Source organism: Etheostoma cragini, chromosome 10 (genome assembly GCF_013103735.1).
Source record: "Etheostoma cragini isolate CJK2018 chromosome 10, CSU_Ecrag_1.0, whole genome shotgun sequence".
NCBI lineage: Eukaryota > Metazoa > Chordata > Actinopteri > Perciformes > Percidae > Etheostoma > Etheostoma cragini.
This window is the reverse complement of record NC_048416.1, coordinates 22901744-22917496: the sequence shown is the minus strand read 5'-3', so window position 1 is coordinate 22917496 and position 15753 is coordinate 22901744. Positions and strand designations below refer to the sequence as shown.

Here is a 15753-nt window from a genome sequence, read left to right as displayed (position 1 = left end):
CAGCACTTAGTTATAAAGTCATTCTATTATACATGCAGCTCTGGTTATCATACATTTTAATTTGAATAAAATAAACAATTAACAATAGATAAATACATTTAAAAAAAACTAACAATATCAATAAGCATATCCAATATTTGACATGGTTCAGTATTCAGACACATGGTGTATGATTGTGCTAAATAGTAGTATAATTTAACTTCAGGCAATATAAAATACTAATATTATTTAAACAAAATAGTAATACAGTAATAAGCTTACTTTAATAGCCTATATTTTATGAAAAGTTAAATTCTATCACAAAGCTATGTATTGGGGAAGCAAATTTTGCGTTTCTTATAATTGTCATCGTTGTGTATTATTGAAAATAAATCTGTATAGGCCTACTGTAATTATTATTGTTACAAACTATATTATCATATAATTAAAATGACTTTGTCACATAACGTTTACTAGGGTTGCACTCTTGCAGTTGTGGCAATCATGTCGAATCTACCGTTAACGAAAGGAGCCCAAGTAAAGTTGATTAGCTAGCTCAATCTCAAGTATAACGTGGTGTAGCTAGCTAGGTCACTATAAGGATTCTAATAACTCTGGACAGCTAGGAAGTCTCTGGAAATAACTGTGAAGTTAAGTTAACATAGTAACAAATAAATTACAGAGAGAGAGAAAGTTAGCAACGCCTTTGAAATTAAACATCCCCGGCTGTTAGTTGGCGTTGTTAGTTATTGTTACCTAGCTGTGATAACCGCTAACTATGCTACCGCTCGTTTTTTTGGGAATAAGGATTTTGAGCACTTCACCGTTAAAAGGAAACATGGATGTAAGAGAACTGCAAAATATCTGCATCTTCAACTAACGTGAGTCAGATTCACTCTTAATGTCTGTATTTCTATGTCTTTGTCTACCTGCCTGTCTCTTACTGAAATGTTAAATGGCTTTATTTATTGCTAAGTTGCTCCTGCACGGGCTTGTGTTTCTAGCTACTCTGTAGCTGTGTGAAGTTAGTTGTAACATTAGCCATATAGGTCCTTAATGCCGCCATGTTTGCTTGTACATTGAAGTTGTTTTATTGCTCTATTAGATGCACAGACTGCTGAGGGTTTGTCATTTTAGTCTCGTCGGCCATTGTGCTGAGTGTTTGTATCCTGTCAAGAAGGTCTCACTGTCTGTTATTAAAACATCGTTTTTAAGCTGTGCTGTTATATCTAGGAAACATTAGATTTGACAAGGAACTACATGTATAATTATGGAAGGTACTTTTTGTGCGCCAAATACAGTAGGTAAGTAGGGTATGTAAGTCATTTAAGATACATGCATTGCATGCCCTGATGAACCTAGTATAAGAAAATAACAAGTAGGCCTACTGCAAAGGCAATAATCATAAAGTATCAAATAGAAATCTGCAATCAATAATATATATATTATATCCATTTTATTATTATGTGAAATGTGGGTAAGTAATAACCCAAGAAGTAAACTTAGCAATATTGTTCTTTTTGTATGCCAATAGGATAGAAAGCATATGTCTGACCTTTTATTGTTACTTTTTGATGAACATCTGTTGTCTTGATGTCATCCTGTGGTTCAGTGGTAGTCTATGTAGTTTGTTGTGTGCAAGTGCTACAAATCTGAATACAATCATTGTGTCTGTAAAGTGATGTCTTATTTACTTCCAAAAGTAGTTTCAGACTTAATTTTCAATAAATAAAAGCTTCACCCAGTCACACCCCTGTGGTTTAATAGGCCAGAATCAATACTGCTTCTTGGCTGACATTAGTCATTCACTTCAAATGTAAACCAACAGATAAAAAATATAATAATCTGGAATCTGCTAAATGTTTTATAGAATTTTGTAGTAAGTATGTATGTAAATGGACATTTATATTAGGGGTTTTCGAAGCGATTCTAATGCTACCAACCAAAATAAAAAGCAGTTGATTTAAAAAAGAAATTATTCCATTAACCTAAAATGATGTTAATGATCATGCAAAAGTATTATTGATTATTAAAATCCCAAGTTTGACTGCCCAGATCATTGCATACTCCCTGCACACTGCACACCGTTAAATATTTCTGTACAAACAAAGTTAAATAATTCTGTACCAAAACTTTGACGAAGATCATTTCAGATGGGATGCTTTGGAAAAAAATGCTAATAAAATGAGGGTCTTTGCGTATGTGTATCTAAATTGGTTTCCTAGATGTGAAAACATTTGGCTATTCCTCATTTAGACACTAAGCAATATTGCTGCTGAAGCAGTAAAACTATATTGCGCTGCCAGTGATGGACTGGTAATCTGGAATTTGGGAAGATGCCAGAATTTGGGCAGATGCCTTTTGATCCGTTTGGGCCGGCCGGCCAATCAGAGAGCACCATGATTGTCACAGCCATGCGGCCCCTTAATTGTAAATGGAGACCCATATCTTTTCTCTCAGCCCCCTTTCAAGCGTCAATAATAATTTTCTCTGGCCAACTGATAGAAATCTGATCAGTATTTATTCATTTAATACCAGTCATGGTTACCCTCTACAGTCATGCACTTTTACATCAGTCTGCAACTCTGCATTGTTTTGTAGCTAATTTACTTATTCATGTCATTGGTTCAAAAAACGTACATTCAGTTTTTGAATTTCAAGACAGAATCGAGTAGACTGCGTCAGCATGGTTTTTGGAATTAGAGGATGTAAGTCAGAAGCTGTTCTTGGCAAGAAAAAATGAATTGAGGCATCAAGCAACACAGGGGGGGGGGGGCGTGGAGAAAAAAGAGAGAAATATAAGAGAGCTCTGTTGGCTTACGCAAATTTTCTGATTTGTTTTTAAAATCAAGTGCAGCTTCAGCTACCTATAACGTTAATACTGCTGGCACTAGTGGTGGCCAAATGAAGCTTTGTGAACCAGTGTCTTTATTTTCTGAGACCACTAAATGGCGCTCCTGGTTTTAAGAGAAAGGCCTATGGCATTGCAATTCAATGTATTCTCAACACTTTGTTGAACAGAGAGCGCCATCTAGTGGGCTCTGAAAATGAAAACACTGGTTTATGAAGCTTCATTTGGCTATCACTAGTGTTAGCGACACATCTGAGCCAGCACACCAGGGAGAAAGACAAGACAGTGAGGAATATGAGGAGGACAATGAACAAACGAGCAAGAGGAGGATCAAGAGATAGACATGGATAACGAATCTATAGAACTAACCAACACAGAACAACAAGCCTGCAATTGTTGTGGATGTGGATTCCCAGAAGCTACAGAGATGGAGAGCGTTACAGAGATTTATGCATTGGGGTTTTGCATTGATATGTTTCGGTGCAGTTGTTTATAACATGGGAGTTTACATTCACCATCACTGGGGCGATCAAAAGTGTGTGATCTTTCCATGCGTCAAAAGTTCTATCTGCGAGTTGCGCAAACCCCCTTGATTAATCGCAACAGAGAGCCAGTGTGGAAAGGAAGCTCCGCATTTACATGCTTGTGTCTGAATAGCAGATGAGGTGTTTTCCTTTATAGGTTAGCAGGATTCAAAGCCGGATATAAACTTTTGTTGGTAGGCTATAGGCCTTCGTGTATCTGAGAAAGACGATAGTGAGACAGAGCGCTAGCTAAACCAAGTCAAGACAATTTATTATTTCCCCTTAATAAATGTATACACACCATGGAGAGCAAAAAGAGTTATTTTTGTTCAGCAACTCATTAAAACATGCTTGCGGCTATGTGATTGTATCACATGTTTTTGAGGGGAGGAGTATGAATGTTGCATGCTCAAAAATAGGCCATCCAATCTAGAGAGGAGTTAGAGAGTGAAGTTATTAAATAGGATGTCAACCGATTTGTATAATACAAACACTTCCAGTACTTGTGAGAGAAGAAATTGTTTCATTGTCACACAAGTAAGATAGAAATTGTTCAACAAATACCCTCTTAATGGCAGTAGGTTTACAGTTACTGCCCTACCAAAGGGAAGACAGCCTCAGTTCATGAGGCAAACCCGCAGCTCTGCTATTTGTGAAAATGTGTTTTATAATGAACTGTCACTAATTGCATTGCTGTAGGGATTTACAGCAGTATTTCAAAGGTACACCTTTTACATTTTAAGCATTTAGATAGTGTGACAATGCAAGGTCATTGGCATTTTTTAAGTGCACTGACTGAAAGCATTGCAGGCATCCTCTTTTTTTTTTTGGAGACACTGATTCTATATAAAAAAGGTTGGACTAGCAGCTCTCTCTCTCTATATATATATATATATATATATATATATATATATATATATATATATATATATATATATATATATATATACACCTATGTTTAAAATTTTTTTTTAATATGCTGTGACAGACAGGGAGACAGAGTCCAGTGAGTACAGTTAACAGTTAACACAAACCTATACTATAAACTAGCTCCCTTGTCCTTACTGATGGGACATCACAGCCATAATAGAGCTTTGAGTTGCTGCAGATGTCCCCATTTATTCAAATGTGTTGGCCGACCCATGCAAGTAGTTAATACATATACTCATAAACCATCTGGGAGCATTCTGTCTGATTGACTGTGAGCATTGGAAACTCTCTAACTAAAACTATCAATCTAACATTCTGTAGTTTTACTTAAAGTTAAAGTTATTGAAATGGCTTAAAATTACACCCAACTCACAAGTAACCATCATACTAAAGTGACTCTACAGTGACAACATTGTGATTTAATAAATAAAAAAAGAAATTCTATTATTGTCTTATTTAAAAAATGTATGTAATTACTTCCAGAGATAATTAACACATAGTCTCACCCACAGCACATCGCTAAAGATAGCTGAAAACATTTCAGGGCCCATTTTCATTGTTTATGGGTTTTAGGTTATAACAAAAGGAAAACACTGTGCTTGGATGCCAGCGTATAAATAATCCTTGAAGTCAGCATCAGTACATTAAGCACCACATAAAATGTGTCCATATTGGCATGTGTCGTAATCATAAAACTGTTTAATTTCAAAAATGCTTGAATGCTTTTTGTTCAGGAAATCAAGATTTAACTTCTTCCATCTGGAGAGGTGAATAAATGTAACATAAAACTATAGTTTATTGTCCCTTAAATTATCCTAATTTCTTCTCTGCTGTCGAGCAGTTAGTTGTGAAGTCCAAGTCAGGGTATTTATTGATTGCTTCAGTGTACCAATATGTGAAAAACTGTGATGTTTGCAGTACTTACGCCAATGAAAGTGAAACATTGCAGTTAGCCGGCGTAGTCATTAGGTTTCCATTAAAGTCAATGTGTGTATTTCCACTGACTGCAGAACGGTTGCATTCAGACTCCGTCCCAGCTCCGGAGCAGATACGCAGAGCTTCTATTTTTGGCGGACGCCGGAAAGCTCTGCAACAATTCAGCACACGCCGCAGAGTGTGGGGCAGTAAGTTGAGCACAGAAACAAAATAAAACATCTGGTTATTTTTCAGAATAAAATAGAGCGTGCTCATGGCGGATCAGATCTCACTGCACTACACCTTGAAAACAGCACAGTGTTGTTTCCCATCTACTCCACAAACTGTTGTTGGTGTTGTGGCGCTATGCTACTTGAATTTGTGAGATCTCGTGGGTCCTCGTAATTTTAGCTGTCAGTCATGGCCGCAGCCGTTCTGCAACAAATCCGGACCTGGTTGACGGATGGCGGAGCACGGAGCAGACACGCAGCGGAGCCAATTCGCAGCCGTTCTGCAACCTGTGGAAATTGTGGGTCATACCAACTGATGACGTTGCTGGAGGTACAGTGTATTTATAGGTCTGACTCAAATAAACATAGTTGCTGATCTGGTCATAGGGAAGTAGTTAGTGAAGCTTTGGGTTCTATTGTGTTTCATTAGATTATTAGCCTTTCCCTTAAAGATGCTTGAATACCAATTTTTTCTTTCTGATTCCAAATGCTGAACTTGCATATTGACCCACAGTGTGTACCAATCGGATACCAGTGCTAAAAAAATTATAATTTTTTTTTAAATGGCTGTACTATCCCTGTATATATGTGAGATGGTTGCTATCATGTATGGCCTGGCTCAGGTTAAACCCTGTGAAACATGAACAAATACCAATACCAACATTTTAGGCATAATTGGAGGCATTTTTAAATCCATATTGCTATAACAGCTCTACTTCCCGTCATGTGTTATTGCTCCACAAGGTGTGTTTTATCTGGCAGTTCATGCTAATAATACTTGAACTTCTGTTTTTACTGGCTTATTTTTAAATAACTCCACTTCCTGTTGGGATAGTTGGCATTGCTTTGTAGTCAACCTCTTTTAGAATAGAATATCTATTAATTCTATTTATGTTTTCCTAACCTGACTGGGTGGACCGTTGACTGAGTGAGTGGGCACTTGATAGAGCAGATAGGGTTGAATGCTGGCAGCATGTGTCTGAAGGAGGAGTTGTCCTTGTGCCCCAAGTGGGATAGATAATAAGGGCATATGCTCAGTCTTGCCGCTCTGATATAGGATATTATTAACTGAGCATACACTTTAAGTCAAGCATTTTACCTTGCCACTGTAATTTATGGAGTCAGACTCCACCCACCTTTGGAACCTTTGTTACCTAAGAGCAATCAGTGCAGAAAAGATGCATGTAGTTGTGTCTTCAAAAAGATTTGACTTAGCACAAATCAGTCAGACGTTGCTGGGTTTTGCTTCATGGAAGCTGGGGGTTTCGGTGGGTGTTGGTGAATCTTATGACAGTCCAAGGTAGAGCCCGACCAATGTATCGGCGGGTCGATATTATCTATTTCTATCTATATTAGGTATTTCCCGTATGGGAGGGTCACTCATGTTATGACTGTTGATTTTGCATAGTCTGTCCATCAGAGGGCACTCTACTCTTTTTTTTTGTGTTTTTGTTCGAAGAACTGTAAGTTTCATATTTTCATAAATTTGAATTTTTATACCTTTTAATTTATCAGAACTTTAATATATTTTAATGTTCCTCTGTTCTGTTGTGACACTAAAACAAAAATTATCATTGTTTTAGTGAGAATTCATAAATAACTACAAATAACTAATGTTAGGGAAATCTGTTTATGTTTTGTTACGCGTTTTTTGGATTTAAAAAAACATATATTGGATTTTTAAATAACCAAATATTTGTATCGGAATTGATTTTAAAAATCCTTTATCGGTCGGGCTCTAGTCCAAGGTTTGTCATATCTTGAAAAATGGAGTTGTTTACATCAGACACAGCATACAGAGGACATAGCACCATCAAGACAGATGGCCTTCATTTTCCCACACGTTCCCTCTCATCTCCCTAATAGAACAGGCGCAGGCTGTCAGGAGCTATGTCGAGGAGGCTTTCATTTACATCCTGGATAAGGATCAATAATGTCTCTATTTAAAAATCAATCATCCCTTGTCAGCAAGACTGTGTTGTGTGATTGTTTGAGGTGTGTGTAACAATTTATACTTCAACTACAAGAGTGGTAGGGTGTCATGCTTTTTCAGGTGACTGCAAATATGTGATGAATGCCAAATTAAGCAATATGTCATGAGATTTAAGTATGTCTATGTTGGTGAATGTGTTGTGTACAGTATGCATTTTTGGCAAAGTATAAATTGTTCTAAAAGCCATAATTGAAGTTTTCAACCTTTGGTCCACTCAGTGCTTTGATAGAGGGACTAGGACCTTGAAATGACGTTTTTTTTAGACAAACAGGTCACCAGAGTATATCAGACATGGTCCCATAACTGCATCTGTCAGGGGCTGACAGTCACACAGTGCATCCTGGGAATTATAAGGAGCTGACATCTCTTCTTCATATCATCTTGGTCCAGGGTACCTGTCGAAGCAACAGAAATCTGTCTGCAGGGGAAGTAGGTTGACCAGAGGAGAGTGAGGCTGCATGGTTAGTGCTCGCTAGACAAGAAGAGTAGGTGGACGCTCGATAAACTGAGTTGAGGTCACCATCAATCTCTCACCCAAAGGGAGTGATGCTTAGGAGTCCTCTGGCTGAGGATGATGAATGGAGGCTACTGGAGGAGAGGAAGCTGCTATAATATTTGGCATTGTGTAGTGCGCTCTGTAACTCCATGTTGGTTGGAGACAAGTTTCAGTATATTCACAAGCCAGCGGGCACAGCTATGAAATCCTCAATGTCTGCTCTGCTGATGGTATTTCATGTTGAAGTGTTTAAGTACATTAAGGCATAGCAGGAATAAACTAACTACGTTACAAAACTGTCATGTTTTTGGTGCACATGTAAAATAAAATTATGTATGTATTCTGCCATTTAATACATTTGGGGTTAAACTCTTCATCATATAATAATATTGGGACACATACAAGAACATGGTTTTGATGCTTCTGAACTTTATTCAACACAAACTCCATTGTACAGAATGAGTCCACCATACAAAAATACAAAACGCTGGATTGACTGTCACTCAAAAATGAGCCGTCTTTTACAAGCTGGTGGGTGGGAGGCAAGGAAGCCATCCCTCTGCATTTTGGAGGCATACGTCTTGAGGGGAGTCATGGTGAGATTGAGAAAAATGACCCTTCATCTTTGATGCCAATGACAGAGAGGGAGAGCTGACAGTTATCCAAACAGCTTTCTGTGCAGAGCCGCGGCTCAGAATCAGTCACGCAGGAAGTGAGCGTTGTGTCCTGGGAGGACAGTGACCGCTGTCAACAGGGCCCCCAGAAAAGAGGCTGTTAAAGAAAGGGACAGTGTACACTTAAATGATGTCTGACTGCCTCTTAGAGTCAAGTGCTCTCTGCATGCAAATATACAATTTCATCTTTCTCTAATAACTGAAAATACTTGCCTGCATTGATTTTGGTATCACTATTGTAGCAACTGCTGGTGCAAAGGTACCAGTCTTATTTGATTTAAGTACATTTACATGATAAAACATGGGATGCTCTGTGGAAGTTTATTTACATTTGGTCTGACTAGTGCTACCAAATCCAATCACAGTACACTAGAAATGGCATGCCTGACTTTCCAGTAAATAGTGCACCGTGACAATGGACTATTCAAGCCCTGTGTTGTCAGAAACAATAAACCGTCACTCAGTCGAGCATCTCTCTTGAACATCCAGTTTGATGGGCTCCGCTTCTTGCACAAATTGTCTCAGTCAAAGCAATGAACAACACTGCAACAACTTTGTAACACTGATATACAATACTTTTAAATCTACAGCAGTCTTAGAAATTGTCACAATTGGCATCAAGCTCCAATTTTGTCCAATTTACATAAATGGCTTGTTTGGTGCATATTTTTCCATGTAGGTCCATGTAGCTCTCAGTCTCGGCCCCTATCACCAGCAGATGGGTCCCTCCCTGCTTAGTCAGCCAGAGACTGTGCGACTTCCCAAACTGAATAAATTTCGCCCGCACTTATAAACACTAAACCGCTTTACTAGTTCCATCGTGTTGGAAGACATTTGCTGAAAACATATTTGTATTCATTAGCATGATTTCAGTACTGTTTAGTAAAAACATCCAAAACACCAATGTACGAAAACATAGACCAGACTCAAGCTTTTATTTTGAAACGTTGAAGGTTGGGGACAGCACGTAGCCGGGAGGGCATGAAACGGGAGGTCTGCAGGCTGCAGCCATACCTGACTCAAATATCCTTTTGGTCCCAGTGATTATTTGGGAAATTGTGCAAATGACAGCCTGTTCAAGTCATTTGGAAAAAAGGAGTGGTAGCTTTGTTTCAGTTTCAGTTGTCTACACAACTGCTAAAAAGAAGCCATGGTGCTGATTGTTGGGGCAAGGTCAGATGACCTGTTCTTTCCAGACATCACCTGATCTTTCCAGACGATGATTGAGAACAATGCATGACGCTGTCAGATCTCAGCTTTCCAAAGAGGGCGGTGCATGCTAGAAACTCTGCAAAGTGCCCAAACTTTTGCAAACGGCATTTTTTAGTTTTCTGTTATTTTGAAAGTGTAATTGACGGAAATAAAAATCTAACTTTTTGTGACATATTATACTAACCTGTCATTTGATGCCTTTTGGAGATTTTACCATCATTTCTTGTTTTCTTTATGCACATTAATACAAATTTTTACCTGGGGTGCCCAAACTTTCGAGCCCCACTGTAATACTGGACCAATTTCAAAGATTGTTGTTCCTACCAGTCTCTTACAAAAACATAGGAAAATAAGGTCAAGGTTGATATGATAGTTGCCCATTGATTCCAAGTACCTTCTAATGAATGTATTTGCTCCAAAAGATGCCAAATTGTTTCATAATCCTAATACATTTTCAAGACTGTCTCAATTCTTTTTGTATCTCCAAATCCCAGAGACAAAAACATCTAAATAACGTGGTTAGATTTTGAAAAAAAAAAACTCTTGATGTGCCATTGTACACCAGCACAAGATGAGTTAACCCCAGGAAATAGAAGAGAAATGTGCAATCCCAGATTTTATTCTCATTTTTGAGTGCTGTTAAGAGGATTTGATTCTGAAAATGCCCCTAAAGGTCAAGCCCATAATTACACTCCTTTTACCTAAGAGGAGAGCCTGTCACAAATCCAATCATCACCTGAATAAGGGATACCTGATCTCCGACTGAAAATATGCTGGTTTCAGATTGTCTCTTGCATTATCGCATTTACATTATCCACAGTGAGGCACAAAACACTTATAGTGACCAGTGTCTTAGCCTGAACATAATTGACATGTCTCTTTTGAGGGTGCTTATCTGCAGGATTCAAATAAGTGATTGAATAATGCTGTATGTTCTGGTAAATGTATTCCTCCCTGCATGATGTACCACTGTTCTGTATATTATAACCAAGAGAAACTTATTGGATCTCCCTTGTTGAAACTGGAAAAACTCTTTCTGCCTGGATATTGGGTTTTATGTAGGCCTGCATGATATTGGGAAAAACTGACATTGCGATATTTTTTCCCCCTGTGATATATATTGTGATATGAAAACAGTAATTTTTAAAATTAGCTCTCTTTAAATAGCTCTATTTGGAAATAATAAATAATTCTCTACAACTGCGATGATTTTGCAGGGGAGTGCATCTACATAGAAGAAGAAAATGAAAAAGTAACCATTCTTTGTTAACCTTTAATGCTTTACAAACACCAAAGCAAGTCAGCGCTATGAATAACGTTACTCTTCTAAAGTGATTTTAGTGATGGAATTATGTAGAAATACGCTGGTTGACTAGCATGACACCATTGTATTTATATAATCCTATTATTCCAGGCTAAAGTATATGATAATGACTGCATGTTGCCTCCTCTAAATTCCAGGTTTTAGCAGGGCTAGCTTGTTTGTGTGATGAATTGATCGGACCTGCATGCCATGCGCACTAGCAACAAACACTGTGTATCCAAGACCAATTAAAATCAGTGGAAATTCCCTTAGATCAGACACAGACTTCTGTAGTATATTAGTGTTACGTTTCCAGTGTTGCTGCCTTGAACCGTAACGTTAGTTGAGACGGTCGGACCCCTTGTTTCTTTAGGCTAACTACATGAGCTTTAGCCTGGCTGTTAGCAGCTTTCTGCCTGGGAAAATGGCCGGGAGACGTTGTGATTATGTTGCATTAATCAGGTGATTTAGTTCTTATTTGCAGCAAACATAAAACACTGACTACTGTAGCTTCTCTGACTACCCATCAAAAACTATGCGCATCACGGTGTCAGCGTCAGCTACTGCCTACGGTACTTTTCTACACACGGAGAGCTTCACTTCCCAATGTAACTATTGCGCATGCGCACACCGCAGTGTCAATGCTAAAACACAATATTGTTCAGCCCTAGTTTACAGCAAACCCTATACTTACTGCAAACTCTAGGTGTTGTCACCTCTGGGAAAATGGGTAGACAAAATGCTTCTTTTTTTTATATAGTGAATGTGATTTATCCACTAGTAGGAAAAGAAATTTGTGCCAGAAATTGTTTTTTGTGGCCATTGATTTTTAGTAGGATGTCATGGTGGTCAAATGACTGGCTGGCATGTGGGATTGGCAGCAAAAGTGGTTTCTCAACAGTCAGTCCGGCAGGGATTGTCTTTCTCAGTCAACAAGTCAAAAATCTTCAAAACTCTCTAAACAATTGTCATCCCGTGGGCCTCCCAGCAGCTTCCTGTTAATTTTCTACATGGCAAAGTCTAGCTCAAAAACATTTATTTTTTTCTACCAAGCACAACATAGTTGGATTTGAGTTTTAGGTGCACAGCCACACATTAGAACTTTGTACACAAATGTACTGTACTGTACTGTAAATGAAACAGCTCAATCCCAGGGTGCACTTTGCATAAGAGACGTCAAACAAATTGGAGGCAAAGATGAAGTAGCACACATGTCAGCATACTTTGGTGGTCTCTGTTTTTTCTCTTTTATTACCTAAGTGCACATTCACTAAAGAAAAAACCTTTTTTTAATTAAAGAAATGGCCACTGATGAGAACACAGGGATTGTTTTCCTTCTGTCCTGTACCTTCTGCAAATTAAAAGAAACAAGCAGAGGGGGTGCCAGGGCAAATTGTGATGGTGCAAAACTAGAAGTTTCTCTCTAGTATAACTAGTAATGATTATACTTACTGTGAGGCACATAGATTATTGCAGACGAATAGGAAAGGGTAGAAAAAAGGCTGAAATTAAAAGTCAAATGGAGGTTGACTGTGGAGTACATATCAGTACAAAGGGGTGAGGATTTGGAAATTCTGCCTTACTAAAACGCTAACAAATAAATACATATATTTCTAAATGTGTCTTTGTATGAGGCTGCGAGAACAAAGTCATATTTTTTCTTTACAGAATCATACAATAAAAAGCAAAGCAGACTGCGCTCTATTCTGGTGACAACAGACAAACATGAAAATCTGCCCGCTGACTCTGCCAAAAGGGCAGCATGTATGAGGTTGTGAACATCCCAGGGCCCCTGCAAAGACCCCCTGAATTGTTGTAAAGAAGAAAGAACAAAGCCCCTCTCCTTAATTGAGTGTTGTTAAGAACCAACGTGATGAGCGCTTACACTTGGCCATGTTTAGAGATGCAATGCAGACTAGTTTTCTGCATGGTGCCAAAAGCAAAATTACAGTCTGTTCTTATTTTTAGGTCAGGAATAATTTGTGGTAGTGCGGGTTTTGTGCATGTGTTAATTAATGCAAAATAAGCAAGACTACTGAATTTATGAATAACATCATCACAAAGTAAGAAATAGTCGTGCTTATCCGCCCAAGGCTGGTATTCAATCATACTAAGAAACATACTTGTATAAATATGACAGTTATTCAGCTTGCATTCTTACTAAACGTATGCACACACATAAGTTCAAACCTGAATGTTTTCAGTTCTTGTCCTTATCCACCAAAATCAAATCTACACACTAATTGGGTGTAATAAATGCTTCACTCTTCTCTAAAGCATTTTGCTATTCCTGAAGGCAAGCTTGTGTGTAATGTTGAAACCGTGAGGGAATTTATGGGCCATAGTCAAATGACTCAGCTCTTTTCAGGCCTAAGGTTGTCCATTTCAATTTGGATCATGGCTCCTTTGGTGGGGTTAGGCCATTCTGAATGGCAAGATAACTAAAAGCCAGTTTGTTTATGTTTTTGTGGTCAGGGGTTCATGATAAGACAGCAAATCAAACCTTTTCAGCGAGTACATTTTGTCGTATCCCAGAGGCTAGTCTCTCAGATTGGCACAATGGGGATTATCCTTCCCAGCCTGTGTTGATCCTTCCACCCGCTGAGAAAGGGAATACAACTGAAAGATGGTGTGGGTGGAAGCAGGAAAGTTTGTGGAGCAGATTCACCAATGTCTTCCACCAAGGACAAAAACGAGCTTGCAAATCTTTAATGGCAGATTCAAACAAAATAGACCACTAGCTTGCAGACATTTTGAGGTTTTGTTGCAGTCTACATTGGTGCCAAAATCATTTTCTGCAACCTTTTCTACTCCAGTGACTGCAAAATGTGACCCAAAAATATGAAACTTATAAAATAATGATTATATTAAAGGTGCAATAGGTAATACTGAGAGCTAGTGTTTAAAATAGTTATTGCAGTACAAATTCAAAATACTGGAGAGAGTCGTCTCCCCCGCCCCCTCCTCCCCAGACTCAAAGTTCACGTCGGTTGCCAGGCTGAGACCACAGCATCCACAATAATGTTGCTAGACGCTTAACTCACATAGCCAGAGATTGCTTCACAGCAAAGCGGAGTAGCTAACGTTAGATAGCTCACACGGAACTCTGTACCCAATTGACAGACACACTTCCTTGGCTTAGAATAGTAGGAAGCGCTTAAAATGCCGTAATTTTTCATCCCAGAAAAATTGGAAAAAAACATTATGCTGTATCACATTTGTACACGGAATGGTTAAAACGTTAAAAATCAAACACTCAGTGTTACACAAAGAGTATAAAAGGAAACAACTACTAGAGTAGTAGCGTGTCATCCTACTGTGCAACCTGCTGACCTTCATCCTCCCAGGCTTGTAGGCAGCGGTATTTACGGTGTTTTAGCCAGGAGGCATGTGCTGTACTCTAACCTAGTTTATATTTACAGGTCCGGCACGTTGCCTAAAGTTCAAAGTGAATCCACATTCAGGCTCCATCACTGTGTATTTTTTCAAGCAGTGGAGTGTCAGCCCTGTGCATTATATATCCATCTTGAATATAGAAGGAGAAAAATAAGAAACTGCATGAATTTGTTTCCTTTCTGTATGTTGGGAGAGTGACGTCTATCGCCGATATTTTCACAGAATATGTCACAGTGCCTTTGCGCCATAGCCTATGTGAGGACTTTGTGTTGTTGCATTAGCATTACAAGTATGTGAGTCAGTTTGTACTCTATGTACAGTACTGCGTAACTCAGTATGTGTCAGTATTCAAACTGTCAGTATGTCAGAAATGTCACCAAGACATTTAATGTGCATGAAAATTACAGTGAGTGGATTCTGGTGAATGATATGTTGAGTGAACGTATGGGTTATTGCCTCAATTGAAATCGAAAGGATTGTTCTTGTCAGCAGAGATGACAGCTGTACCTCTGGAGTACATTTAAGAAGTGTCAAACAGGATCCCTATTGTTTCCAGGAGAAATTGTTGACAATGAAAATAATAGCTTTGGATGGTTTAATTAAAATGCCAAAGCCTTTTATTGGTAATGTGCCTCAGACAAAAGTCCTTGACAACATGCCCTTTTCTGTCATTTATTGTCTAAGAAGTGCAGGTAAAACAAGTTGTAACAGTGCCACATTGATGCTTTGTCTGCTTATGTCCTAGATCCACTTAACTTATAGTAACTTATAAAGTACCCTGCTGCTACTACTGAAAGTATATTACAGCTATTATGTTGTTACAGCTACTGCTTTATATCTGTAGAAGTCTGTCTTTCCCAAAGTACCACTGGGATGATGGTGCAAGAGGGGCTTAGGGTGCTTGAAGGACAAGCCTAGCTCCTCCTAAGCTTGTCTTGTGTTTTTTTTTAATGTTTTTGAAACAAATTAAAACCTGGTAGTGTTTATATGCACCACAGGAAAGGAAATTGACACTGACTGGCAACTTGGCTTTGAACCATAAAAACAGGCAGATCATCTATGTAGAGCACACATTTCATTTTGAAGACTGTAAGATCTGTTGGCGTGAAACATGCCTTGTTAATAATATGGGTTGTTGACCTCAGCCCATATTTTCTTATCTTGCCAATGTACAGTAAACATACTGTACAGCCTTTCGACAAGCATATTTTTGTCTTTTTTATATGCTTGTCGAAAGGCTATATTGTGCA

General features: G+C 38.5%; 1 long non-coding RNA gene across 1 annotated transcript; it reads left to right on the top strand.

The window, feature by feature from the left end:
- Window positions 1-464: 464 nt before the first annotated feature.
- Window positions 465-8263, top strand: LOC117952156. Its single transcript, XR_004658327.1, has 2 exons — window positions 465-860; window positions 7813-8263. It is a non-coding gene; the product is annotated as an uncharacterized LOC117952156 (long non-coding RNA).
- The last annotated feature ends 7490 nt before the right edge of the window (window positions 8264-15753 follow it).